This window comes from Chamaea fasciata, unplaced genomic scaffold (genome assembly GCF_029207755.1).
Source record: "Chamaea fasciata isolate MVZ Bird 193981 ecotype frontalis unplaced genomic scaffold, bChaFas1.0.hap1 SCAF_6, whole genome shotgun sequence".
In the NCBI taxonomy this organism is placed as follows: domain Eukaryota; kingdom Metazoa; phylum Chordata; class Aves; order Passeriformes; family Sylviidae; genus Chamaea; species Chamaea fasciata.
In genome coordinates, this window is record NW_027094091.1 from 25,092,095 (window position 1) to 25,097,806 (window position 5,712).

A 5,712-nucleotide genomic window follows, 5' to 3' on the forward strand; every position below is an offset into this window, starting at 1 on the left:
TTTCAAAGCTAATTGTTATTAATACTTTCAATTATGTGGAACATTATTTTAAATTAAAATGATTCTTTGGTGTTCCATCCCTTAAACTGAAAAAAAATATTTTGGCAATGAAGAATTTTGTGTACTTCACTAACACAGCAGCCTCATTGAGAACAAGTCTCAAAAATTACAAATAGTACTTGTAAAGCCACGTAAGTCTTCTCAAATGACACAATGTGGCTTTATTGGGCTGAAAATGAAGGAGTAAATTTAAGTTGATCCTAAATACTGTGGGAGGACAGATAGAGATAGTGCTGAAGGCAATCTTGCCTCCATTATATTGCAGCTGTGGTAATTACCAAAGAGTGGGAACAGCCTTGCCCTCACAGCTATGGGCATGATGAAAGGGTGAGTTAGGTGGCGGGAGGTCATTGGGAGTCTGCTGGCTGTGCCATGAGGAGGGAGGGACAGGAGGTGGTGGGAGGGACAGAAAGGGTTAGGTGGCTGTGTTAGGGATAGGGAGAAGTGAGCTGGAACTGCAGAAGAAAGGGAGAGGAAGGAGGGAAAACGCCAGAGCTGCCTATGGGAGGCTACTCAGAAAAGGTATGAAAGACTTCTAGATAACGAGGTGCTGATGCTTGAAGCCTTCTAAAGTTTTAACCAAAGCACTCTGAGTGCCTGGCCCTCTCTACTACAACAGAATACTAGTCAAACATATTATTTAAACAAAGGCTGCTTGTTTGCAGTTTTCACTATTTTATGTTTTGACCTTCGACTCTGTCAAAATGCACTTTGCAAAACATTGATCGTATGCATATTGTTGCTGTGTTTCCTCAAGTTCTTATGTATCTCTGCATTCCAGTCACCTGGCAAACCAAGCTGTAGTGTTGGAAACCCAACCAGTTGTCATGACTTCCACAGGACCTGTAATTCTTTTGAAGGGTTTTCACTTCAGACTGATTTGATGGTGAGTCCTTCGGATGTATTTCACAGAAGAATGGCAGGAACTAGCACATTATTCCACCCAAATACCTGTGTTTGAGTGAGAGCGTCTGCATGCTGCAACTTTTTAGGAAAGAAATGTGAAGAAGCTTCAAAGCCGCTCAGATTCTGTTAACAGTGTGGAATTTTGCAATAGGAGCAACAAAAGTTGCTTGATAATGTTTGCACCTTTGAGATGGCAGGGTGAGCACTCACTGGTAGGTAACTCCATGGCTTTAGTGCTATTAACCCAGATTTGTCTGCAGGTTGCTCGATACTGGATGTATCAGGATGACTCCCCCTAAAAACTTACTGATTTTCATACAGTATTTATGAAACATATTTAAGATCTAAAGTTTTTGCTTATGGTCCACAGCATCTTTTCTGTACCTGTGATCTGATAGACTGAAAATGTAAAGGAAAATTAATACATTATCAACAAAAAAAATGGAAATTTCTAGTGTATTGGTTTTAGAATAATCTTATAAGTATTATAAGATCTTGGAAGGACTATTAACATAATATATTTATACAAGGACAATGTATATTTAATCTGTACTTAATGGTGATATAATAATGGGTTTCCCCATAGGGAATGACAATATGATTTTCATCTTCCTGAATTAATAATCTTGTAGAATACTGAAGACTGTTTTTATATTTCACTTACAGGCAGAAAGAAGAAATCTTTTCTGGGCAAGTAAGGAAACCTCTAAAACCAAACAAAGATGTGGCCATTGAGAACTGAGAACTAATTAACTCAAGGCGAGTATCCAGAAAAATTAATGCTGGACTGTGGGGAGTTCAACGACTTGGAAGGTAACAGTTTAAAATGAAGCATTTACAGCCCTGAATAGTTAAGACCTTGTGAATGACTATATTCTTTCAGAAGGCATGAAACATCAAAGGCAAGAGGAACAGAAATAAATCTGTGCACAAAAAGAGCTGAGAAAGAGAAAGGAAGAACTTTCATTGTGTTCACAGAAGGGAAGGATTCCTCAAGATTCTCAAAGTCTACTCAGGACGTAGTGACCACTACTACCGCACTAGGAGCAGGGGCATGGATGCATCATGGATGCAGAGACATTGTCAAATGATCGTGTGTAAGGGTCCAGATACACTGGGTACCCCTTAGGTGATGTGCCTGGTGCATGCTCCAGCTGTGTCAGGATCTTCAGCACCCGGTGTGTCCCATGTCTGCAAGAAGCTTCTTTCTATACTGTTGCCAAATTCAGTGTTCATTAGTCAGAAACAGAGAAAGAGTGTTGGTTCTGAATCACTGGTGTAAAGTGGCACTGTAAAGCAGTTGTGATCCTAGGACACACCAGGAAGATTTTTGCAGGAGAAATAAAGTGTTAGTACCTCAGTGTATGATGCTTATGTGGTCCTGTCAGGCAAAATAATGTTCAGCTTTTAAGTGGGTTTTTCAGAAGAAGGAATTGAACCTTAGAACATCTGTCCAAAAGAGCCATGGAAATGACAGGATTGCTTGCATTACAGAAGAAAGTCAAGAGATTTTTCCTTGTGCCTAGTACAGTGTCAGCTGAGGAAAGAGGGGCAAAAAGAGGTAGGAAGCTCTGACAAGGTGTTCTTAGGAAACACTAAAGCAAAAAAGAGAGATGGCTGCTGAAGGACAAAAAAGGTGGTCTCAAATAGATGCATCTGTGAAAATAGAGGATTTCTAGCAAAGTGGAACAGCTGCAATAGGAGGCTGTGAGAAAGACACAACTGTTGGTAAGAAAAAGGGAGCAAACCAGCTGTTTGAGCATCATTTTTCTGGATGCTTGTTTTGGGATATATTTCTCATTCTTTGATTAAACTGTGAAAATACTGGAAGCCCCTCTTTTATCATCTTCAACTATATTTTCTACTGAAAGACAGTGTTGACTGGGAAAATTATAGACAGGAGCAGATGAGTTATTTTACTTTCATTTATCTTGAATGTTTCAGCACTATTGCTTGGTAGTAGAAGAAAAAAATTGAATGATAGCAATAATTTTGTAAAAAATATGGCAGAAAATTGAGGAACACACTTTATCGTAAGTGTCTATAGACACTGCTGATGATTGTTAGTTTGGAGACAGTGGTAGCATCTATTGCACAGATATTTAAATACCACCACTGTCCAGTTTTTGGACAAATAAAAAACTGGAACTGTCTTGCAGAAAATTGTATTTTGGAACAAATAATGTGTATACTGATTCCTTATACATGAAACTTGCCCTTTTCCAAGTAACATCAATATGTTAGCTCATTATGGCTATGAAAAAAATATAGTATTAAAATATGTTACCATGCCTGCTCTAGAACTTTTAAACACAAAATTACCTTTTTTTTCCTGAGATTTCTTAGCTGGTTGAGACAAATTCTATGTTCTTCCAAAAGACAAAGAGAACAAGCTACAGTTCTTTCCCTTGATTTATAAGACTAGAATTTTCCCCTTAAGGATCAATATGGATACAGTGACATCACAGATGTATATTTTATAGCAACATATATTCTGAGTACCTCAGAACAGTAAGGTACATTCTGACAGAAGTCAGAAGTAAGGGAGGTTTCTCAAGGTTCATGAAAATGTATGTGTGGATGAAGATCAAGTTTGGAGATCTTCCGCTGCATGGGAAAATATTTTTACAAAACTGTCAAAGTATGTATTAAAAAATATTTTTAATATTATAACATCTCATTATCATTTTACTGTATAGTGAAAATTACTGGCCCTACAGCATCACCATAATTTATTTGATATGCTACTACCTCAAATTTATTCTTTCTCTATTAGAGAGAGCCATAACATATGTGTGTATATATATCTACACACTAAAAGCTGTGATTGATTAGGCCTGATTTTGATTAACCAGATACGCACTGTTCATTTTCATCCCAAAAGGGATGGAAGGTAAAAAATGAATGAAAAATGTTAGCAAAGTCATTTAAGAATGAATGTGATTAGAATCCATATCCTTCTTACTATACCCATAACTCTCAAGAGCAAATGGCAAATGTATTCCAGCCACTAGCAAGCAAAGATTAGATAATAAATCTCAGAAAAATCAGAGGTTAATAGAAGACCATAATAAGGAAAGAAAATTATCTCATGAATTCAATTAGGAACGTTGATATCTAAGGCTAAAAGTAGAAACCAGAGATTTGGAGATACCTGGACTTGGAGTTGTATGTCATTGAAACAAGAAAATATAGAACATAAATGCTTTTTGGTAGAGAGAAGTCAGTTTTACGCAGGTGGAAGAGGGACAGAAGTATTTAGTCCACTACAAAAGCTTCTTTAGTAGATAGATTGGATACTCTTGTTTTGCTGTATTAAAGCTGGGGTAAGTATTTGAGTTTCCTACAGTGTGATCATCTGTCAAAGCCAGTCTCAATGGTCAGGAATCCCTTCCTCTATCGTTTCACAAGGGGGTGTATTCCTCAGTGAATTCTACGGCCTTGTTTTTAACCTTGATAAGTTAAAGAAGATAAATAGCTAAGTATAAATTAAAAAAAAAAAAAGTTTTCTCTGACTTTGGGCTGTTATTACTATGAGATTCAGTTAACAGAGTAGCCTACAACTTCTATCAACTCACTTCCAAGTCCTTTTCCAGAATTACAAACCAGAAATACAGAAAAGATTTTACAGAATGTTTTTTTATGATGTTTGCAAAAATCATAAAAGAAAATTCTCCTATTCTAAAGAAAAAAAATACAGGGATAAATGTAGTAGGACATTCATAAAATTTGAAGTTAGAAAATATGTCTTTCTGCAGCAGAAAGCAATTAAGTACTGGGGGGGGCGGGGGGGGGGGGGGGGGTGTGTGAAGGAATGTCTCCTGGAGCTCAAGGAATAGTTGTTCACACACTTGGCCAGGAGAGGGACTGCTGATGTCTGAGTCATGCTATGCCCAGCAGAAGCTGCCTTAGTTGTGCCAGAAAGGCATTTCCAGGACAGCGCTGCTGCTAGGCAGGGGGTTTTGCTTTTGATACTAAACTGCAGCATGAAAACTTTTACTTTCAGGAAAGGGAATGAAATCTTGCGATTTCAATGAGGATTAATTGGGCAAGCTTTGGTCTCTTTCCCTGCACTTCTTGTCATCCCATTCACTTTTATTGTTTTCACTTGGGTTTGGAATTTTTCCTTTTTTTATTTTTTTTTTTTACATTCAATTTCTTCAAATTCTTCTCCTGTGCCTTTAATTACATTTCTTCCCTTATTTCAGGGTTTGAATTGGAGTAATTTTGCCAGGTTTTGGTCCTTTTCACTGCCCCTCATTTCCCTTTCAGGAAAGGGAAAGCTTGCAATTTCGATGAGGATTAATGGGGCAAGCTTTGGTCCCTTTCCTTGCACTTCTTGTTATCCCAGTCACTTATTGTTTTCACCTGGTTTTGGAATTTTTCCTTCTTTTATCTGTAAGATTTCATTTCTTAATTTCTTCTCCTCTCTCTTTATTTAGATTTCTTCCCTGACTTCAGGATTTGAATTTGAGTAATTTTGGCAAGTTTTGGTCCTTTTCACTGCCCCTCATTTCACATCAATCCATTTGGTTGTAATCACTCCATTTCCAAATTTTCTCGTTTTTTTTCAATTGCACTGTTTTTCATCATACCTCTGTTCCTGAGCGTTTGTTTAGGCTTTGTTCCCTGATTTCAAGATTTCAGTCCCTTTCCTGAAAGGAAGAACTGGAGTTTCAGGTAACTGCCCAAGCTTTCAAAAAATGCACACCCACCTCAAAGTGCTGCACTGTACCCTAATGGACA

General features: G+C 37.6%; 1 long non-coding RNA gene across 1 annotated transcript; it reads left to right on the forward strand.

Annotated features, from left to right (window-relative positions):
- Positions 1-445: 445 nt before the first annotated feature.
- On the forward strand, positions 446-2,326 carry LOC136290588 (uncharacterized). Its single transcript, XR_010721232.1, has 3 exons — positions 446-582; positions 842-946; positions 1,633-2,326. It is a non-coding gene; the product is annotated as an uncharacterized lncRNA (long non-coding RNA).
- Positions 2,327-5,712: the final 3,386 nt, after the last annotated feature.